We start from the raw sequence: 24,107 nt of genomic DNA, 5'->3' as shown, positions 1-24,107 counted from the left end.
AGAGGTGCTGGGCCACAGGGGGCTGGTGTGTGCGTGTGTGTGTGTGTGTGCATGTGTGTGTGTAGTGTGTGTGTGTGTGTGTGTGTGTGTGTGTGTGTGAGAGAGAGAGAGAGAGAGAGAGATCTGGGTCCTCTCGGGATGCTGGGCGGGGGAGGCTGTGCCTAGTGGGGGAGCCTAGTGCTTGTCACTGGTTGATGCCTCACCACGATGCTGATTCGGTGCACGGGCCTCACCCGCCATCTCAGCCCGCGCCCACAGTGACACGGCAACAGCAAAGCAGAGCCAGGACGACCAGGTCATTCTCAAAGCAAATGGAAAGAGGGAGGCCGGTGTCGAAGCCACCTGTGCAAATCTGAGAAGGGATGAATTACTTTCAGTCTAGGAATTGCTACGTTACCACGACAGCCTAACACACGCGCATACGCATGTGTGCGCGTCACACCCACAACGAAATCCAAACGCCATGTGTTGAATCCTGAGACCACTGCCAGGCTTCTGGCCACAGTAAATTATTGTACTTTTACAACAGTTGAGGAGAAGCCCAGATGGTGCTGAAGAAACCGGGGAGGATCGTTGTCTGCTCTTGGAGGTTCATTGGCGACTTGCTGGCATCAGAGGGCGAGTGACTCGCTAGCTGCTCCTGGGACCTTCTGTCCCAGGACCTTCGGTGACGGAGCCTGCCATGTATTGGAAGGTTTTCTGTTTCATTCTGTGGAGCAGAGGAGCTGTTAGCTCGTATTCCACACTCGCCGAGTGCCCGGTGTTTTACTGGATGCCTGGCTTGTGTCGGATATGCCTCTGAAAGCAGGCCTCATCGTTCCCATTTTATTTTTATTTTTTATTTTTTTAAATATATATTTTATTGATTTTTTTACAGAGAGGAAGAGAGAGAGATAGTTACAAACATTGATGAGAGAGTCATCGATCAGCTGCCTCTTGCACGCCCCCTACTGGGGACGTGCCTGCAACCAAGGTACATGCCCTTGTCTGAAACCGGTTTGGCTCAGCGGATAGAGCATCGGCCTGCGGACTGAAGGGTCCCGGGTTTGATTCCTCCCATTTTACAGAGGAAGAAACGGAGGCTTGGACCTGCTACGAGGCCCAGAGCTGGCGAGAGCTGGCTTTCAGAGGCAGGTGTGACTGAAACGCAGCTGCTGCAAAAGGAACGTTTGGGAGCTTTTCCCGCTCTTTGTTCCGGTGTCACTGCCTGAGGTTGGTTACAGTGCCCGGCGGTTTTCTCACAGAGCGTCGGCACCGGTGATGCTGGCGAACAGGACTGGGTTCTCTCTTTGTTGACAGAGAACAAAGCGACCGTCTTCAGTCACTTGGGCCTTCTTCCTACCACACACGTCCTCTGAGCCGGAGGAGATCTGAGTCCTTCCAGCTGGTGCAGGAGCCCGCGCTCCTGAGCGACAAGGGGGTGGCGTGCGCCGTGTCTGGAAGGCCAGGGCTCAGCCGCCGGCAGCTTCACTCAGCACGGTGCCTTCCGGGGGCTCACCAGGGCGTGCGCAGAATGGGTGTGCTTGGCCCCAACGGGCCCTTTTAAAGTTGTGTTATTTTATTATGTGCCAGGGAGAATTAAATGGGAGTTAGTTTTTATCCTGGCGGCCGCACATGGGAAAAACTCCGGCCGATGGGCTGGTCACGAAGTCTGCTGGTCCGTGAGGACAAGCATGCATGGGGCAGTAATTCGGTGCCGCTGAGAGACACCTGGAGTGCTTTGGTGATGGAGCCTGCCATGAATTGGGAGGTCCTTTGCCAGGTGTGACCATCGTGCCCAGAGTAAAAGCCACTTTGCTTTTCGCCGTTACTGACGTCCATGGCGCTCTCGCCGTCCGCTTCTCACCGGCAGCAAAGCCCTTTCTGCCTCCAGCTGTCGTTTTCCAAGCGGAGCACCAGTCTTCAAGACATTGCTTGCGTAGCTCCTCACTGAATTTTGAGCGTTTAAAAGTAAAAGTTTAATTTCTTTTCATCATGATTTTGAATAGTTGTTAAGGATTGCGTGGCTGGTGTTTTATAAGCATTGACACAAAAATGAAACTCTGCTACCACTCATTTCAATGAATTCAATGGAGTCTAACCCCACGAAATTGTGATGCGTTTAAGAAAAAGGTGTGCGAGCAGATTCTTCCACACCAGGCAGACATTTTACATCCTTCTTTCCCTCCCAGAACGTCACCCCTGTGTATAGGTCCTGTGTCAGGCCTGGCTGGGTAACTCAACTGGTTAAGGCGTCATCCCAATATGCAGGGTTTTAGGTTCGATCTGGGTCAGAGCACATACAAGAATCAACCAACGAATGCATAAATTAGTGGAACAACAGACCTCTCTCTCTCTCTCTCTCTCGCTCTCTCTCGCTCTCGCTCTCTCGCTCTCTCTTGCTCTCTCTCGCTCTCTCTCGTTCTCTCTCTTTTTTTTCTCTCTCTCTTCCTCTCTCCCTCCCCCCTCTCTAAAAATCAATCAATAGAATAGCTAACTGCATGGCCAGACCTCATTCTGTAGACGTGCCTCTTTGGGGAGGAGCTCTCCGCCAGGCCACTTCCTAGGCCGCTGGCTCAGACCTGGTTCGTCAGGCTGTGGTCAGGGGGGCTACGTGGCAGCTTATGTGCTGGAAAAGCCCCTGAAGAAGATTGAGGCAGAACAGCGAGGGCGCAAAGCACAGCTGAAGATGAAAACATCTGCAGGAATTATCCAGCTGACTTACCATGAATAGATAGTAATGGATTCTGGATTCATTCTTTTTCTTCTTTTGTATTCCCTGTGTGTCTTGGACACAGAAAACACCAGGTAAGTATTTTCTGGGTGGATACCTTTATATATGATTTGTTAAATAGTCACAGCCTATAAAGGATCATAGTAGCATCTTGTGATTTGGCGTGGATAAGTCAAAAGACCCCCATAACCTTCTCCAGATGTTTTGAACATAAGAGCACCTGAGCCCAAATCATGAATATTTCCATTTCCATTGTTGCCTTTTAAAAAAATTATATTTTATTGATTTTTTAACAGAAAGGAAGAGAGAGGGACAGAGAGCCAGAAACATCAATGAGAGAGAATCATCTATCAGCTGCCTCCTGCACACCCCCTACTGAGGATGTGCCTGCAACCAAGGTACATGCCCTTGACCGGAATCAAACCCGGGACCCTTCAGTCTGCACTCTGATGCTCTATCCACTGAGCCAAACCGGTTTTGGCTCCATTGTTGCCTTTTATGATCACTAGCATACCTTCTGGCAAATGTGTTTGCATGTATTATATTCTATTTCATGGAAATTGGGGAACTTGGTATCTATATATATAAAACCCTAATATTCAAATAGATCAAATGGCAGAACAACTGAACAACTGGTCGCTATGACATGCACTGGCCACCTGGGGCACTGATGGAACATGGCAGGTATTGGCAGCAGGCAGGATGGTGGAGCAGGTGAGCAGGGACACAGACCAAAGCAGGGCTCCAGTTGCTGTCATCAGGGCGAGCCTCTGGTGGTCACTGAAAATTCTTTGCTCTCATGTGCCATGGTCCTGCCAGGGACTCTTACCTGCTGATGGCACCAGCCCCACTCACACCCGCTGCTTGCACCAGACCTAATTGCTCTCCATCAGCAGGTGCTAACAGGGATGGCACCGTCAGTGCATGGGAGCAGAGCTGCCAGCAGACAGGAGACTGGGAACATGGTGGGAGGGGTCAGGTGGGGGTGCGAAGGATGGGCTGAGACCCCCCCTCTGTGCCCACCACAGTCTCACAGTCCACGGTTTCTTTTAAGGTGCATGAATTCGTGCACTGGGCCCCTAGTTTATTCATAAAACCCATACTAATGGTGGACTAAGCACTTAAAATGGAAAACACAGAATGCCTTCTTGTTTAGAGGTTTATTTCATTCTGTTCTGTTGTAAGTGATGTGCAGAGAAAGAAAGAGAAATGTCACTGTTGACAATGCTAAGAGCAATGAGCGACATGCTGAGTCAGCACAGAGAAGAGACTTTGCAAAGCACCGAGTCACCTCTTGGAGCTTTTCGGACATTCTGCTCTGGGTGTCCACAGCAACACGGACCAGACAGCATTAGCTGGCCCCCTTTATAACAACCCACAGTTCCCTTAAACACGCCATTCCATAATCCCGCCACGGAAAGCCTGCCTCTATGGATTCAAGACATATACTAGTCTCCATTGCGGAAGGGCAAAACCTTAAGTATTTCTGCAATTTCTGGCCTGGTAAACGTGTCTTGCAGTTTATTTTTCAAAAAGTGACACATAAAACACTTAATTCAGTTTAACAACAAGGTTTGGCTGCGAGGCAGTTTCTCGTGTGTGACTTCGACAGGTTTTCCCGGGCCGACTCGGGCATTTGTAGAAGGCCTTGCGTGAGTTAATGACGGTTGTGCACAGAAAATTAGGTGTTATCTCGCTGCTTTTGCTGCTATATCCCTCGGTGCAAATCCCAGCGGAAAACCTCCTTTTCCATGAACAATTCCTAGCGGAATACGCCCCCATTCCATGACGCTGGAGCTAGAGCCGAAAACATACGAGGAAAGAAAGCACACCAGGCTTTCTGTTCTTTATTACCTCGGTGGAGTGGTCACACACGCCTTTTCTCAAAGCCATAAAGCTTTTGCTGCAGTGAAAGCCTTCCTCCAGGTTGCCTGGAGACATCTGAACCTTAGCACTCGCAAAGTGAGCGCTGCTGGAGGAGACGGGAGCCTAAAGATGCTCCGCGTCATGTGTTTATTCAGCTCAGCTCAGCTGCCCTGATTTATTCAGAAGAAGACTTTAGCTCTGACCTGCCTGATCTCCACCTCTGATTTGGTTGAGTGGAGTTAAATGGGGGCGGTGCTCAGTCAATGTCACCTTGGAAGCAAAACTGGGAAGAGGGACAAGGTTGTCTTCAGAGCAGCTCTGTTTTATTTATTGTATTTATTTTTATATATTTTAAATCATTTCAGAGAGGAAGCGAGAGGGAGAGAGAGATAGAAACATCAGTAATGAGAGAGAATCATTGATCAGCTGCCTCCTGCATGCCCCCTACTGGGGATGGAGCCCACAACCCAGCCAGCTCTGTTTTATAAAGTAAATCTTAATTACACAGTGATACGGGAAAACATTCTCTTTATAGAAATGGGATGAGATGATGAGTCTGCATTTCCCTTGACCACTCTTCCCAAGCAAAACGAGTTCCCAGAAGTCACTGTTGTTATCAGTGCATTGAGGGTTCTTCTAGAACATTTTCGTGCATTCACATATATGTATATGCACATGAGGAGTTATGGGACATGCACGTTAGCTTTACAAAAGGTAGCTCATCCTCTGCTTAGCTTGGCCATTTGCTTGCTTCAATCAACAACGTTTCCTGGAGATCTTCACCATGCACTGTGCTTCTTAGCCCCTGTGGATACGCCGTGATGTGGCAAGCACACAGGCGCTGGTGCGGCCCTTCTGCCTGTGGTGAGTGGGGGCTGCTCCTCCACTGTCCTGCCTCCGGGAGCTGGCCCACTCCTTCCCACCCTCAGGCCGCCGGGGCCCGTGCTTTGTGCTCATGATGCCTACAAGGACTCACGGAGCCTGCTGCATCACCCGCTGTCTTGTGAAATGTCCTCTCCACTCCCTGGGTTAAACCAGCTTGTCCCGGGCTCTTTCTCCCCTTCAGGGCTTGGATGCCCCTGCTGCCTGTCACAGTGGTTCTCAGAGTTTATGAAACATGAACGTGCCTGAGGCGCTTATTAAAAATGGGGGCCCCCAGGAGTAATCTCCAGACAGTTCCTGTGTGTGTGTTGAAATGCAGGTTCCTGGGTGAGGCCCAGGAACCTGCATTTCAACACACACACACACACACACACACACACACACACCAGGTGATTCGGGGGTGAGAGGCACCCCCATCTTGAGAGATAACCTGATTACACATTTCTAAAGACTCTTCTCCTTCCCCCCACCCGTCACACCCTCTGTTCACAGACTCCTCTCTGTCCCATGCTTATGCTTCTGAACTTGGCTTATTTTGTTTGCCTCAGTTGGATTCCCTTTTCACCCTCCCGCTAACTCCCAACTCCACTTGGAAGGTTTCTTCTTGTTGCTCAAGGCCCATTGGAAATGTCCCTTTCTCTACGTCTTCCTCTGCTCTCTCCCAAGCTTCCCCTCCGCTCGGTCCTTTATCCTATCACTGACAGAATGTGCGCGGGGGCACGTGGGAGCACGCACACACATCCTTATGTCAGTTACCAGGGTCCCAAATCTGCACCGCACAACCCAGGGGGCAGCAGCCACGTGAATAATTATTGCACGCTTATGTGGAAAGATTGCTGGCAGATAATAGTCAAGTGTCTTGAGAAAAGGGTAGCTTTGTCAAATGGCACAGTGCACCACTTGGTTATAGGGGATCTACCGTATTTTTCGGACCATAAGACGCACTTTTTTCCCCCCCAGAAGTGGGGGGAAAAAGTCCCTGCGTCTTATGGTCCAAATATAGCCTACACATATACTTTAAAAAAAAAGTTTTTTTACTTGCCCGGCTCTGTGTGGTCTCTGTGTGCTTGCCCGGCTCTAAAATGGTTCTAAATGCTGCTGTTTACTTTACAGGGTTGATTACATGTGTTTATGACTGTGATGTTGGGTTTTAATGCACATAAAATATTTTAGGACACTATTTGTTTCAGAATCTTTTTTTGTTCATTTCCCTTCTCTAAAAACTGGTGCGTCTTATGGTCCGGAGCGTCTTATGGTCCGAAAAATACGGTATTTTCTTCTTACATTCTGAGTCCTTTACAGGAAGCACTAGCCTGACGTGGGATGTGTGATTCAACAAACTATTCGCATGGGCATTGGCATGTAGCCAGCACCTACTGCACATTCACCATGAGTTAGACACTTTCTAGGACTCCTCTGTGCCAGCTTGTTGAGGTTATTTGATTCTCACAGTGACCATATGAGATAGCGACAATTGTCATTCCACTTAGAGATAACAAAACTGACGCACTGAGAGGTTAGGTCACACAGCTGGGGTTGAGCCAAGCAGCCTGACTCCTAGCCTAGGCTCTTGACTCTCCAAATATTTATTTGAATCACTGTGTTCTGATCACAGCCTAATTATTTACTTTCCTAAGATATTAATTTTAGGTACTAAACTGTGTTTGTATTCCTAGGCATTGTGAGGTCAAGGATCTCTCTATATAAAAACCTAAGCAACCAAATGAGCGAATGACCGGTCACTATGATGTGCACGGACCACCACAGGGGGAGTGCTGCTCAGTCAGAAGCCCTGCGCTGGGCTCACAGCTGGCGAGTGCAGTGGCAGTGGTGGGAGCCTCTCCTGATTCCACAGCAATGCTAAGGATGTCTGACTGCCGGCTTAGGCCTGCTCCCCTCCCCCAAATACTCTTGGACTGCGAGAAGGTGCAGGCCAGGCTGAGGGAGCACCCCCCGAACCACGTGCACAAATTTTAGGCCTCTAGTCTATAATAATAAAAGCATAATATGCTAATTAAACCAGACGGCTGAACAGCAGAATCATCATCTGGATGACCTTCCTGACGCCGCCGGGAGCTGCAGCTGTGAGGGCTGATGAGCCCCTTGCATGAATTTTAAGCATTGGGCCTCTAGTATTGATTATATTGATAATAGTTTCCAGTTAGAAGATTTAGTTTCTCCTTTATCCTACAAATTTAGTTTCCATCTTACTTTTATTTGTATGAATTTAATAATTTTATGATAAAAATTTAGTTTCCATTTTACTCTTTTTATTAAGAGTCTCTTAGAAGCTAGCCTCCTTTCAAAGATTTTTTTACATGCATTTATTATTCCTCTTAAAAGCCACAATTACGTGCAGAAATAGATAATGTTAGTTCCACTGAGCAGTGAGGGAAGCTCCAGCCACACCACTCCAGGGCGGCCCAACCCAACCCAACAGCACCGGGGTCACCAGAAGCCATGTCTAGAGGAGGACACAAAGGTCCGAGGGGAGAAGAGCCTAATCCTTGCCTGGGGACTCAAAAGCTCCTCTGCTTTTGCTCTGGGGCAGGTTGGCCCTCAGATTAGCTTAATATCGGACCCAAAATGCTGGAGTTGATGTTTGTTTGTTTTAAACTGTGAGCTTCTGGCAGAGCTTAATGATAGAACCACATCTTGCAGGTGAGGAGACTGAAGCTGGTGTTCCAGCAACTTGCCCACATCCACCTGGACAACGGCTGTCCTGGGTCCTGGGCCCGGGGACTCTGACTTCAGATGCAGCAACCTACAACCCGCACCGGACGGCAGAGGCCCCTGGCCTCACTCAGAGTCCCTACAATTGCCATGGGCAGAGACCCTGTGTTCACCTGACCAGAGGCCAACAGCGCCCGGCTGGCTGAGGCCTGGAACAGAATCTTCAGGGCATGCAGGGGTCTGAGTCTCCTGTGGCCGAGCTCCTGGACCCCATGTCGGGAGCCATGTGCTGTCTGAGCACCTCAGCTCACTGCTGTTCCTCTGACGCCAGTGGCGGGCGGCCCGGCCAGGGCCTCGGGACTGTTGTAAGGGAAACACGTGTGACGCCTTGGAGATGGCTGAGGCTGGTCTGCGGGAGGCTGTATCCATTAGAAAAAAGCTCCCAAGCTGGAGTTGGTCGGAGTTCCTGCTTTCGAAGGCAAGGCCAACCTCAGAGTCCAGGTCGTGGTGTTCATATCCCCAACCCAAGTCATTGTGACTGCCCAACGAGGCATTTCTGAGTCATCACTCCAGGGGGCAGGGCCAGGGCTCAGGGCCAGTGAGGAGCTCACTGAAGCAGACTTTGGTTCCCAGTCTCAGGCCTGCCAGGCCCTCCTCTTTGCCCAGGGCCTGCTGCTCAGCCAAAATTGGCTGCTTTTCATTGTTTTGTAAGTTTCACTTAAAACAAGTGACCATGGCCTCACTAACTAGTTGTGAGTGCACACCACTCTGACAGCCCTCCCCTGTGTTCCAGACTTTGAGTGAGATTGAGTTAATGTTCTGCAGCAAAATGGAGGGTGGGAGTCAGGTGTGATGGGAGTCAGGTGTGATGGGAGGAGGTGTAATGGGAGGAGGTGTGACCAGAGGCAGGTGTGATGGGAGGCAGGTGTGATGAGAGGAGGTGTGACCAGAGGCAGGTGTGATGGGAGGAGGTGTGAAGGGAGGAGGTGTGATGGGAGGAGGTGTGATGAGAGGAGGTGTGATGGGAGGTGTGACAGGAGGCAGGTGTGATGGGAGGCAGGTGTGAAGGGAGGAGGTGTGATGGGAGGAGGTGTGATGGGAGAAGGTATGATGGGAGAAGGTGTGAAGGGAGGAGGTGTGATGGGAGGAGGTGTGATGAGAGGTGTGACAGGAGGCAGGTGTGAAGGGAGGAGGTGTGATGGGAAGAGGTGTGATGGGAGAAGGTGTGATGGGAGAAGGTGTGAAGGGAGGAGGTGTGATGGGAGGAGGTGTGATGGTAGACAGGTGTGATGGGAGGAGGTGTGATGGGAGAAGGTGTGATGGGAGGAGGTGTGATGGGAGGTGTGACAGGAGGCAGGTGTGATGGGAGGAGGTTTGAAGGGAGGAGGTGTGATGGGAGGAGGTGTGAAGGGTGGGTGTGAGTAATGAAAGGGGCTTTGCAAATCTGGATGTGTGGTCCAGAGGGGGCATGATTCAGAGGTTAGTTTGCTTTCCCCATGAGGGAGCTTTTTGTTTTAAACCTACCACCTGACATGACCCCATGTCCCTTGGCCTGCCATGTGTCTGCTGTGCCTCAGTGAGGGCGTCCCGTAACACAGGGACAGAGTGTCTGGCTGCCCCACGGGGCCCATGGCTGCCTCCCTGGGACAAGCGGGTTTGGGGGCAGTTTCTGCCCAGGGTGTGGGCGCTTCAGAGGTGAAATGCGCCCGAGGGTGTGGAGCTCATGTGACCCAGGCAGGACATTTGAACAGAGGAGAGCTGTGGGAACAGTCATGACAATATAGCACAAACACTGCTGCAGCACATGTTCCCTACGTCCCATGGCAGCTGTCACCTTGCAAGAGGACGTCTGTACATATGACTTCTCTCTGTAGCGGACACCACTGGTGGCCTATCAACCTCCGTTCACTGAGGGCAGATTGCTTTTCCCAAACAAGTCGCAGCAACACTTCCACTCTCATATCTGCTCCCACACCTTGCCATGGAACCATTGGGATGTGGGACTGATGTTCCCGCCCTGGATCTGGGACTTTGTGGCTTGCTGTACACAGAGAATGACACAGCGGGAGGCCGAGTTACAAGAGGCCAGAGCACCCCTCCAGTTCTTCCATCTTGGGCGGTGGCTGCAGAGCCCCAGCCGCCGGTCAGGGGGAGTAGGAAGCCACCTTCTGTGCTGGAAGCTGGGTGGAGACCAGGCAGAGAGACATGGAGCTGCCCGGCCGATCTCGGGTGGCACATTGAGGTGCCATGCCGAGTCCTGCCAGATAGGCCAGGACATTGGGCAGTGTGCTGTGCTCCTAAGTGCCGGAACGTTACTTTTCCTTGTTCCTAACACAATCTCACTGTTGTTCACTCCCCGGCCCTTTCCCCCCGCGGAGGGCCTGCCGGGAGGAAGCTGCCCCGCCCTGGTCCCGGGTGGCTCTATTTGGTCTAAGGGTATTCCTGTCCCCTTGCCAGTGATTGTTTTAGGATTCAATTCAGGCCCACATACAAGGGGAAAGGTTTGTTGGGGACGTCCTTGTATGTTCTTCTCTCTTCTGGGAAAACTGGAAGCCCCTTTCCCCTCTCTTGTTAGGTTTTTGTCCTGTGCAGACAAGAGTTCCAGCCCACTGCACCTCCTCCTCACCAGCCTGAGCTGGGTCCCTCACGGAGCCACAGAGGCCATGCGGATGGCAGAGGAACGCAGCCAGAGCCAAGGGGTCACACCATTGCTGACGCCCACAACAGCAGAGGCAGACGCAGCGGCAGCATCAGGATGCACCATCAGGGCCAGCGTTTGCTGGGAGTCATGCAGACCTAAAATAACAATGAGTTACATAAAATGTAACATGTTTAATTCCTTTACATGTAAAAGTCTGTAAGAATGCAGGCCAGAGCTGGTGTGCTGAGCAGATTCCATGACGTCCTCGGGGACCTAGGATTCTTTCAGAACATCCCTCCACTGTCTCTAGGATGTGGCCCTCATCCTTACTGTCCATATCATGGCATCTGTGTTCAAGGTGGCCGGAGGAGGAGGATGTGAGGAGGGAGAAGGCAAAGTATGTGTATCATCTGTCTCTTGGGGAAGAGTCTGGAAGCTGCCAGATACATGTTGGCTTGTGTCTCCTTGGCTAACACTCAGTGTGAGGGACCCCAGACCATAGCTTTTATCCTGGGTAACCAAAGGCCACCAGGTCATAATGAGGGTTGTGTTACCAGTACTATGGGATACTGAGGGACAGTTCAGTGTCTGACACAGTAAGGCAGTAAACTTCTTTACCATTTAACATGCATTTTTATTGGATTTTCTGTTAACGTAGCCAAAGAGATGGTGACTAATGGACACCTTCCTAGTGTATAATAGGTAATTCTCCCCCCGTCTGTTTACCCAGAAGTTCAAGTCCCAGAGACCTTGAATTTGCAGAAGAAAGGGTACTGTATCTGTTTCCCCTTCTTGTCTTGTGAGATGAGTGGCTAGTCTAAGTCAGGGTGGAGATACCTTTTGCATTAAATGCCAGCCTCATCGCACTAACCCTTCAGGGCGCAGGTACTGTGTTGTGTGCTGGCATCGTGCAGCACCCACCACAGTGCCTGGCACATAGCAGGTGCTCAGTGAACATTTGTTGAATAAACAAATGACTAGATGAGCTGATGACGGAGGCTGCTGAGGAGCTGCACTGAGGAGGGCTCAGGGCTTCCTTTGGGCTGAGCCCCTGTCAGTGACGATCTGTGCTGTGAGCCCAGGACGGGACCCAGGCTGCCTGCCGTTGCTGCTGATCACGGAGAAAGAGCCCAGATGGTTCTGTACAGCCAGGACCTGTTTGGAACTATCCCATTTCATGCATATTTACAGTCCAATTAAAAACCACCTTTCCCCATAAAATGACATGTTCCCCACATGTGAAACCTGCCATGGCGACAGGGATGGATCCCATTTAAGATTCAGTCTCGCTTTCCCAACAGTGTGCACTCAGCCAATGCCCCATGGACTGTCTGTCTTAACTCATATTCCTACATACGCCCCCAGCAGTCCACGCCAAGTCCTGCTTGCTCATTCTCTCTTCTGCCTCCTCTCTCTGCAGGCTCAACGGACATGGACATTTAAAGTTTAGGACTACTGAGCCCGTCTGAACGGGAGGGGGCCTGGGACATGCAAGGTGTGGGCTCCCGGCAGAGCTCAGCCGAGTGAGGGCCTGCCTGCGGCCTCAGCCGGGGCCACGGCTTGCAGCAGCCACACGTGGTGGAAGAGCCTCCTGTGCTCATGTCCACACTGTTCTTTTGGTCCAGCTTTGGCTCTTCAATGTCTGAGCACCAGGGCACATTCTGCCTTCCCACCCCACAGAGAAGCTCCAGGTCCTGTTTTGTCTCTGGATGAAACCCAATGGCTCCTCATTCAGCCAAGGATCTGGGTTCTCTCTTCTCTCTCTCTCTGGCTCCCAGTCCCATTTTCGGTTTTCTTCCTCACACGGCTGTGACTTTCTATAAGGAAGGAACCATATTTTATAAAAACAATTGAGCTTAGGTCCCTGCACTAGATGTCACATGGCACAATAATCTGAACTGTGATGCATAGGCTGTGCTCAGTGAGTGGTGACAGGGTTGACTTTTAGGTGTGCAAGCAGTTCCTGGACTGCATTTCAGACTGCATTTGGAAGGATATATATATATCTCCACACAGAGGGCATATATACACATATTAGGGGCCCAGTGCATGAATTAGTGCACCTTGAAAAGAACTGTGGGCCCGTGAGGCTGTGGTGGGCACAGGGGCAGATCTCAGCCCATCCTCTGTGCCCTGCCTGGCCCCTCCCACCATGGCCCCCAGTCTCCTGTCTCCCGGCAGCTCTGTTCCCACCACCAGCACTCCTATACATTGACTGCGCTGGCCCTGCTTGCACTCACTGACAGCATGGAGCAATTGGGGATGGCATCAGAAGTGGGTGCAAATGAGGCCAGTGCTGTCATTGGGTCAGAGCAGTGGCTGCTGCCCCGATTGCCCCTCAGGAATAAGGGGAGGTGGAGAAGCCCTGAGGGGTGACCTGGGCTGGCAGCCGCTGCTTGCACCCACTGACAGTGCTGAGTGATTGGGACTGGCATCAGGTGCTGGCAGGGGGTGTGAGCAGCAGCTCTCGCACAGGCTGTGGATGAAGGAGGTGGCTGCTGGCCCTGATCACCCCTCAGGAACAGGGGGAGGTGGAGAAGCTTTGAGGGGCTTCGGGGCTGGCAGTTGCTGCTCGCACCCGCTGATGGTGCTGAGTGATTGGGGCTTGCACTCAGCACTGGGAGTGGGTGTGAGCAGCAGCTCTGGTGCCAGCAGCGAGAGCAAGCGGGGCCAGCAGCAGGTGCAAGAGCCCAGTGGGACCATGGCTTGCGGGAGTAAAGAATTTTCAGTAACACCAGAGGCTCACCCTGATGACAGCCAATGGCATCCCACCGTGGTCTGGTGCCCCTGCTCACCTTCTTCACCATCCTGCCACAGCTGACATGTCCCACAGGTGCTCCATGGTGGTTGGTGCATGTCATAATGACTGGTTGTTCGGTTGTTCCACTGTTCAGTCTTTTGCATATTAGGGTCACATATATACACAGAGGGGCCTATATGCACATGGAGGGGCATAGAGAGTTAGCTGTTTATTCTGCTATTTATTTATTTTAAAATTTTTCTTGAATTTGTTGGGGGTGATATCTATAATAATAAAAGTGTAATATGCTAATTAGACTGGACATCCTTCTGATAACCTTCTGGACAAAGCTGGGACTGTAAGAGAAGCCCAGGTCCCAGGTGCCAGAGGGAAGTCAGTGCTGGCAGCCAGGGGAAGAAACTCTTGCACAAATTTCATGCATCCTGCCTCTAGTCTAATATATAAAAGGCCAGGGTTGTAATGACCAATCACGACTGAAGGCTGACCAACCTGGAAGTCCTTCAGTCAGCATGACTGCCCAGCTGAAGCCTGACAACCCAGCACTGACTGCCCAGAGAGGAAGGCAGGGTCTGATCGCAGCCTCATTGGCAGCTGTTGATCAGCACTTGCCTTTCTCTCCCTCTTTCTTTCTGAGCTTTTCCAGCAGCTGGGCTTTTCTTTCTCTCCTGGCCTCCAATGAGGCTGCTGTTAAGTCCTGCCTCTCTGATCAGGCCCAGAGATAGGCCCAGAGATGCTGACTGGCATAGGAACTGACCAATCAGAACCAAATGTGGGTGCTGTGAAGACCTAATGGCTGTCTAGGAGGTGGAGCTTTTGACGCTGACTAGCATAGGAACTGACCAATCAGAACCAAATCTGGGTGCTGTGGTGAGCCAATGGCTGCATCGGAGGTGGGGCTTTTTTTTTTTTTTTTTTTTTTTTCTAAAGGAGTTCATCATTGCCAAAGAGGAGGTGGGGCTTTTGAAACTGGCATAGAAACTGACCAATCAGAACCAAATTGGCCAGCTTAGGAGGGCAGTTTGGGGGTGAGTTCAGGCTTGTGGGGGTAAGGGATAGTTGAGGGCGAGATCAGGCTGGCAGGGGAGGGCCATTGGGGGCTAGATGAGGCCGGCTGGGGAGGGCAGTTAGGGGTGATTAGACTGGCAGGCAGAGGCAGTTAGGGACAATCAGGCAGGCAGGCAGGTGAGCAGTTAGGAGCCAGCAGTCCCAGATTGTGAGAGAATGTCCGACTGCCAAGGGATCTCCAATTGGAGAGGGTGCAGGCTGAACTGAGGGAATTCCCCCTCTGTGCACAAATTTCATACACTGGGTTTCTAGTTGTTTAATGAAATTACATAGGTTTCAGGTGTAGAATTCTATAACATATCATCTATAAATTGTATTGTGTATTCACACTCAAAGTCAACTCTCCTCTGACACTATTTATCTCCCCTTTACCTTCTTCCCTCTCCCTACACCCCCATCCCGTCTGGTCATCTCCATACTATGGTCTGGGTGCAGGCATTTGTTTTTGCTTAATCTCGTATTCTGCTATTCTCAAAGGGGATGAAGGCCACCAGGCTGGCTTTAAGCTTGAGCTGTATGTCTAAGTATGGGCTGCTAGGTTGGTGACGTTTTAGAGATCAGTGGCTGTGGCTTATTGACTTTTCTCTGTAGAATGCTCCAGAAACTTTCAGTTGAGAGCACCTGGCGTGTGGATATCAGCATTGGGAAGCCAATGCAGAGGTGAGCAGGGCAGGGCAGGGAGATCTGACGCCACTTGGACAATCACAAGCTGGCTTTTGGCTGCAGGAACCCATCGACTTCTGGGTGGATAGACAGTGCTGGCAACCCATCATCTCTCACCACCTGGCCACGCATATGTGGGTGTTCTGCAGGCTCCTTGGTAACCCCAAAGAAGCTGTTGTGGGCTGTTAGAGACACGTAGACACCATACATACCACACAGACACACAGATACACACAGACACACATAGACACACACACAGACAGATGAACACACAGACATACACAGACACACAGTGATACACACAGAGATACATGCACAGAGACATACACAGACACACAAAGCACACAGACATACATAGACACACAGACACACATAGACACACAGACAGACAGATGCACACACACAGACACACAGAGACACAAACACAAACTCACAGACAGACACACAGAGACACACACCCGCCTCAGGGTTTTCGTGGTTGGGTGGGTTCCTTTGGCCTTGCCTGAGCTCTGTCACCTTCTCTCACACAAACGGTGGTGACTAGACCCAGGGTTTCCTCCCCGTTCACCACCCAGCAGCTCCCAGCAGGTGTGCTTTCCGTGTCTGTTTACCCTGGGAACACCGTGGGCAGGCTTCACCACCCGGTGGATCACCTAGCGTTGCCGAGGACCTACTTCTATGGGAGAGGATCACGGCAACCTGTGCAGGACGTCAAACAAGTTCAAAGCTGCTGTAGACAAAGCCCCTGGACTGCAGCACCTGGGGAGGAAAGTGGGGTTTCCTGTTTAAAGGGAGGGAAGCGAGGCACAGGTGAAGTGACTTGATGGAGGTCTTGGCTCCACTGCAGGCAGGAACAGAAGCCTCCTCCAGCCTCTCCTCCCCCTTCCAGGCCCCGCCCTCTGCCTGGGGACAGCAGGGCTGATTTTGACTCAGAGTGGGTTTCCTGATGGAAGGATACCCAACAAGGAGAGTGCGCTCTCCCAAGCAGCCTGCTTCCCTTCCGCGCATTGGGGCTTTTGCAGAACCAATACAGGGGTTTGTATTGCTTCCTGATTCGGTCTTGGAAGGTGATGTGCTTCCAGAAATGCATCCGTTTCTTTTGGATTGTCGACTTTGTTGGCATGTCATTGCTCACAGTATGCTTCACTGAGTCTTTGTATTTCTGTGGTATTCGTTGTAACTTCTCCTTCATTCATGATTTTATTTATTTGGGCTCTCCTCTCTTTTTCTTGATGAGTTTGGCTAAAGTTTGTCCATTTTATTTATCTTTGCAAAGAAACAGCTTACTTTTATTGATCTTTTCTACTTTCCAAAATTTCTACTCTGATCCTAACTTTTTCTTTCCTTCTTACTTTGGGTTTTGTTTGTTCTTTTTTTTCCTGGTTCCTTTCAGTGTAGTTAGATTGCGTATTTGGGCTTTCCTTGTTTCCTGAGGTAAGCCTGTAAGCTAGGATCTTCCCTCTTAGAACTGTTTTGGCTGCATCTCATACATTTTAAAAAGTTGTGTTCTCCTTTTCAGGGTAGTTTTTGATTTCTTGTTTGATTTCCTCTTTGACCCATTGGTTGTTTATTAGGATGTTGTTTAATCTCACATTTGTATACTTTCCCATAGTTGATTATTAGTTTCATGCCATTGTGGTCTGAAAAGATGCTGGATATGATTTCAATTTTCTTGAGTATATTGAGGCTTGTTTTGTGGCCTAATGTGTGGTGTATCCTGAAAGAAGGAACAGAAGGAACGTGGATGTAAGACTGAACTGGGAAGCAATGCAAACCGCTATATTTGGTTTTGCAAAAGCCCCACTGCGAATAGTAAGGTGCTTCCAGGAGTCCATGTGCACTTGAAGAAAAAATGCATTCTGCAGTTTTTGGATGAAAAGTTCTACAAATGTCTACTAAGTTGATCTCATCTACTGTGACATTAAGGCCATTGTTTCATAATTTTCTGTTTGGATGATCTATGCATTGATGTGAGTGGGGTATTAAAATACCCTATTATTGTTGTATTACTGTGGGTTTCTCCCTTTATGTCCATTAATAATTGCTTTATATGCTTAGGTTCTTCTATTTTGGGTGAGCAGATATTTGTGATTGTTATATCCTCTTCTGGGGTTGACCCCTTTATAATTATGTAATGTCCTTTGTCTTTTCTCACATATTTGTTTTAAAGTCCATTTTGTCTCATGTGAATATTGCTACTCCAGCTTTCATTCACTTCTACTTGCATGAAATATCTTTTTTTTTTTTTTTTTTTTTTTTTAATCTCTGCACTTTCAGTCTGGGTGTGTGTTCTGATTTGAAATATCTCTGGGAAGCAGCATTTAGATGCTGCTTTTTAAGCCAGTTATCTACCTATGTCTTTGTTGTTAATCCTCACCTGAGGATATTTTCCCATGGATCTTTTAGAGAGAGTGGAAGAGAGAAACATCAGTGTGAGAGAAACACATCAATTGGTTGCCTCCTGCACATACCTCAACTAGAGCTGAGCAGGAGACGAGCCTGCAGCTAAGTTATGAGCCCTGACCAGAATCAAATCTGGGGCCCTTTAGTCTGCAGGCTGATGCTCTATCCACTAAGGTGGTTCTCAACCTTTCTAATGCCTCGACCCTTTAATACAGTTCCTCATGTTGTGGTGACCCCTAACCATAAAATTATTTTTGTTGCTACTTCCTATCTGTAATTTTGCTACTGTTAATGAATTGTAATGTAAATATCTTTGTTTTCCGATGGTCTTGGGCTCTACAGCAGTGGTTCTCAACCTGTGGGTGTGACAGGATTGCCTAAAACCATCGGAAAACACAGATATTTACATTATGATTCATAACAGTAGCAAAATTACAGATAGGAAGTAGCAACAAAAATAATTTTATGGTTGGGGGTCACCACAACATGAGGAACTGTATTAAAAGACTGCAGCACTAGAAAGGTTGAGAACCACTGCACTAATCCAAACTGGCCAACATTCCACCTATGTCTTTTTATTGGAGTATTTAACCCACTTATATTTAATGTAATTATTGGTAAGTATGTACTTATTGCCAGTTTGTTCACTGTTTTTGGTTATTTTTATACTTGTCCTCTGTTCCTTTCTTCTCTTGATCTCTTTTCTTGTGGTTTGCTGTTTAGTATCTTGTTTACTAGATACTAAATAGAGTGCTTGCTTTCTCTTGGTTCTTTGTGCATCTTTGTAGGTTTTTGCTTTGTGGTTTCCATAAGATTTATATATATAATTCTTTATTTTTGCAGTCGATTTGAAGCTGTGAAGCATTTAAGTTCAAATGTATTCTATAAGGATTACATTTTACCTCCTCCATGCTTTATGTTACTGATGTCAGATTTTAGATCTTTTTGCATTATGTATCTCCTAACTACTTACCATAGTTTAAGTTGAGTTTGATACTTTTTTCTTTTAATCTTCCTAGTAGCTTTGAGTATCTGACTTGTTGTATTTATCAAATATTTGGCTTTACGTGCAAGGCTTTTCTCTTTCTCCTGTTTTCTTATTTCTGGTTATGGCCTTTCCTTTTCTAGTGGAAGACCCTTCACCATCTCTTGTAAAGCTGGTTTAATGGTGATGACGGCTTTTAGTCTTTGCTTGTCTGAGAAGCCCTTTATCTCTTCTTGAATTGCTAGGTGAATTATTCTAGATTGTATTCAACTCTTTGAAGAGGTCATAACCACTCCCTTATGGCCTATAAAGTTGCTGCTGAGAAATCAGCTGGTAGCCCTATAGCGTCTCCTTTGAATGTAACTTGTTTTTCTCTTGCTTTACTCAAGACCATCTCTTTAACTTTTGCCACTTCAACTACAATATGTCCTGGTATGGGTATCTTTGGGCTCATCTTGTTTAGAATGCTATGCTTCTTGTACCTCAATGCCTGTTTCCTTTCCCAGGTTGGGAAAGTTTTCAGCCATTATTTTTTTAAAGTAAAATTTTTGTTCCTTTTAAAAAAATTCTTCTTCTCCTGGGATCCCTATAATGCAAATGTTTGAGTGCTTGGTGTTATTCCAGAAGTCCGTTATGCTCTATCCACTATTTTTGAAACTCTTTTTTCTTCCTGATTGGTTGATTTCACCAGTCTGTCTCCCAATCACTGCTCCGTTCTGTGTTAGCTAACTTACTGTTGATTTCTTATAATGTGTTTTTTATTTTAGTTATTGTATTCTTCAGGTCTGCTTGGTTCTTTTCTATACTTTCTGATTCTTTGTTGAAGTTCTCCCTAAGTTCTTTTATTCCACTCAAGTTTGGTGAGCCACCTTATGACTGATTCTTTGAATTCTTTATTAGGCAAGTTACTATTTCATTTTCCTTAATCTTCCCCACTCCTGGGAATTCTTGTCCCTTCATTTGAGAGATATTCTTCTGTTTTTCCATTTTGTTTGACATTTTGTTGTTTATTTGAATTAGACAAAATAGCTGTCTCTTCCAGTCCTGGAAAATGGTCTTGCATAGAAGCAGGCTGTGTGTAGACCATGTGCTGGGTGGTTTTGGCAGGCTGGTAGAAGCCAGGTGGGTACAATAAGGTGCCTGGGGCACTGGCCCACCCAGTGGAGCCAGAGCAGTGTCAGGTGGGGATAATACTGTCCTACTGATCCTGCCTGCTCCCTTTGTGGGGTTGGAATGGGCCCAGGCAATGTGCCCAGGAACACACTTCAGTGACCCTACAGGCAATCCCACACAACTGGACAGACCCCCCCCCCCCTTCCCCCACCCCGCCCTATGGAGGTGGAGGGGACCTAGCAACGCTGCTCACTACCTTCACAACAGGGATTTCCACAGCCACCAGCCTTCTCTCCCCAGTCTCCCTCCTCCTCTCCAGTGTCCATGTGGAAGCGAGCCCTGTGCCAGCTGTAAGTGCCGGGTGGCTATAGGTGCTGAGCCGAGCATGTGCTCAGGGCACAGGGCAGGGCCTTTGAGTGGGGAGTAGCTATTGGCAAGAAGACCGGGTGAGTGTGCTAACATCTGATGTTCCTGCTGCTCCCGTTGTTCAGAGGCCAAAGCTCCAGCCACGCTGCTGTGAACACAACCTGGTGATACTGCAGGTCGGCCGGAGCCCCCAGCACAGCTCCCACTGCCCCACTGCGGTGGAGGCAACCGTGAGCAATGGCCCAGGGAGTTCCCATGGCCCCGAGGAGCTCCCTCCGCTCCCCAGCCTTTCCCTGTTTGTTGTCAGAGCTGGCCATCCAGTGTTAGGTTGTCTTACAGGAGCAATTGCTACCTACATGTGTGTATTTTTCGTTTTGTTCACAGGAGGGGTGAGCTCAGCATCCCCCTACACTGCTGCCAGCTTGTACTCCCTGGACTTGAAATTTTAAGTTCATCTTCAACTCTTCTAGCAAGACTGTCAAGTCCAGTCCTTTCCTCTCTATGTCCAGAGCTCCCTCCCTGGTCCAACACTTGTAACTTTATGGGGAAATACTTCCATTTTCTAATTCATCCCAGGTGGACACAGCGTTTGGTGTGGTGTATTAGGTAGTGCATGGAAGAGTGAAGACACACTTCAAGGTGAAGGTTGTGGGCATGGGGGTCCTGGGCAGGAGGTATCACTGGTAGAAAAATGTCAGGTGTGATGTCAGTCACCTGGGTAGAGGTGGGTCTGCTGGTAAATGAGTGGAAATGAGGAAGAAGTTTCACTGACAAAGATGTCCTACAAGTTAGATGTCCACATCGCCTTTTTTTATAGACTGGTTTTGCCACCTGGTAAAGGGGAGGGAGTCAGGCAAGAGGCATGTAGGGACGGCAGCCGCCGGACGGAGGGAAGTGTAAAGAACAGGGCAGCCTCACTGTGAAAGCATCAGAGACTTGGGTTTTATTAGTCGGATTAGTTTTCTGAGTGCCCTTCCTGTGTTTCTACTTTATTCTCTTTTATGACTTAGTAAAGGCTTTACAGGTCCTGGCTGGTATCCGTGCTGCAAGGGGGCAGAGCAGACCTCCCTGAATCAGCATGGTGGCGGCCACGGATGGGCTCAAAGGGCAGGACCTGAGTCAGAGCAGCCCAAGAGCTTGGGAGGCAGTGGGGGGAAGTGAGGGAAGATCTGGCTGTTAGCTCAGCATCTGTTCCACCACGTACTACCCATGTGACCGCATCCAGTTACTGGACACCTCTGAGTCTCAGGTTCCTCATCCACAAAATAATAATGATGATAACCACTCACTGTGACAGGAAGATTAAATACAGGGTGGGCAAAAAAAGTAGGTTTGAGGTTGTTGGTTTGGAAAATAATGTCATAATTAATAAACAACAACAACAAGAATAACTGTTTCATGGACTCAAAACTGTAAATCTACTTTTGCCCCACCCTGTACATTAATATATGTCAAGTACTTAAAACAGTGCCAAGTATATAACAAATATTATACCACCCTCTCCTCTTCACCAGGAAACTCTACTTTTGGTACTACATTTTGGAGGTTCTGCCTTTTATTTTGTGAACATAAGTGATAACCTTTTATTCTTCGTGTCCTGAAAAATTTACTAACCTCCATTTGCCTCTCTGATGGAGATTTTCTAGTCTCTAAGCCATATATTGCATCTTATCATCACCAGAATACTTCTCCTCAGGACCCACTTTCACCATGACCTTGGCTGTATTGGCTGTGGAATGTCACCTTTTTACTTACCTCTCCTATGTTCAGGTTGGTCTCATCTACCATCCTTGTTCTCACCTCAGCTTTCAACCATTTTATGGGCCACCTCCATTAGGGGTTTCACCTGTTTCTTGAACTTGACGTAGTTACATCTGAGCTCTTTCTCCTTCACTCCTCTCATCATTATCTTGTATTTCCTATTAAGGTGAGGGCACCTAGTCATGACCCAATAGGAACCAAGAAATCTCAATAGAAATACATAATTGTTGACACTTCCCATCCCTTATATCCAGTATCAATTGGCTACCATGTGGTTTTGGTTCTACATCCTAAATCATTCCACATTCCATCTCTCTTATTAGCTTTTGTCTTGATTATTGAAATAGAGCCCCATTTCCTTGCGTTCTACTTCAAACCACCCTCCACCCAGAAATTATTATAAAATAATCTTACCAAAACACAGATGAAGTTGCCCTGGTCTCCTCTTCATATTTTAATGGCTTCCTATGTGTAAAGTCCCTCCCACTTGCCATTTGGCCCCTGCTACTCTGCTATTCTATCTCCCGTCATTGCTCAGTGTCTACCTTGTGCTTCAGCCATGAATGAACCACCACGCCTTCTGTTGACCCGGTGCCTTTGCATACTGAATTCCTTCTACCTGGGAAACCCTTCACCCATGGGTCTACTTGAAAAACACCCTTTTGGTGATGTCTCTTCCCATTCTCATGCTCATGCTAAGCATTATCTACCTACAAATAGTTCAATCTTCAAAGTAATAATATACTTACGTGTCTTTATACATTCCTATGCACACACATTACATTGAAAGTAAACCATTTGTTTACAGTCTGTGTCCCCTACCAGACTGAATTCCTCCTGGGTGGGATTGTGGGTTAGTTATTTTCCTCTTGCTTCACATGATATTCCAATGTTATAGGTGGTCCATTAATCTTGGCTGAATAAATGAATAAGCAGAATAAATCGTTCTCTTTACAATGAGAGTGCAAGGTCTGTGAGGACAAAACACAGGCCTTTTATACCCACTCTTGCACCTCACTCATAGTTGGAACTTAGGAAGTAATCAACGAATCCTTATTGACATTCTCTGTTGAACTCAGCCACAGAGAAGCAGAGTTTGTTTTATATTTACATTTAGAGTAAGGACACTATTTTATACATCACCAGCCCCACCGTGACTCTCGCAGTGCTGTTTAATGGATGCCTGTTGATTGAATAACCAGGTAGCAAAGTCTGGCTTGTTACCTTCAGCTTTTATGGCTTGCATTTCCTGGAACAGTCTCTGGGCTCTCCCATTAATGGTGCCTGGTGAGGATGTCGCTCAGGCCTCTAGGAACCACCTCCTTCATACCGCCCTGCCATGCTCTGCTGGGAACAGCATCTCTCGGTGTCTCAGGTAATACACCCGGAGAGCACCTGGCCATCCCGGTTCCCCAGGCAATGGCAGTGCTCGGGGCCTGATGGCGGGGCTGGCTCTGCGTCCAGTGAGCGTTGGGAGCCTGTTCACTGGGAGGCCACTTTCAGTTCTGCCCCAGATGGCAGGGCACCCCTTGTGTTTCCTTATCTGCCAACCAGGAATCATCATCGCCTCTTATCTACCCGGATGAGCTGTGAGGAGGGGAAGGTGCAGCGGCTGAAAAGTGCTCAAGCAGCATCAGTGCCGAGCAGAAGCCGAAGACACCTGTCACAGGGTTAGCACCTGCTGCACCGACGGCTGAGTGGTGAGAGTGGTGACCAGCTGGGAAGCGGAGATGTGTTCCACTAGATAAGGATAATGATAGAATTATGGATATGAAGCACATTTCTTTTTTTTTTTCTCTCGTCCGTTTTAATACATTTTAATCCAATGACAGTATGTGTCATCATGTATTTAATTAGTAACATCAAAGGAATGAGTAGTATTTTATGTCCATGTCTTTTATTTCTTAGATGAGGGGATGGGGGGTGCTTTCCTGTAAAACAATTGTAGGGTTAAAGCATTGTCAGCACATGTGATCAGACACTGCCCTCTGGTGGTTGGAGAGATGACAACACAGGTTTTGGTTGAGCAATTAGAAGGGCGAAAATGAAGATGAGGGAGCCTTGGGAGGGAATGCCGGGAGCTTTGCCGTGACCACGCTAAATGGAGGTGCCCCTTGTCCAAAACATACAAATGCAGATGGTGAGTGGTCAGCTGGCTCTACGAGACCGAAGTCCAGGCGATGAGTGCAGAGATGAAGGTTTGGGAGCTGTCCGT

The sequence above is a fragment of the Pipistrellus kuhlii genome, unplaced genomic scaffold (genome assembly GCF_014108245.1).
Source record: "Pipistrellus kuhlii isolate mPipKuh1 unplaced genomic scaffold, mPipKuh1.p scaffold_m20_p_14, whole genome shotgun sequence".
NCBI classification, from domain to species: Eukaryota; Metazoa; Chordata; class Mammalia; order Chiroptera; family Vespertilionidae; genus Pipistrellus; species Pipistrellus kuhlii.
The sequence above is the reverse complement of the archived record's forward strand: the minus strand, read 5'-3'. Positions refer to the sequence as shown.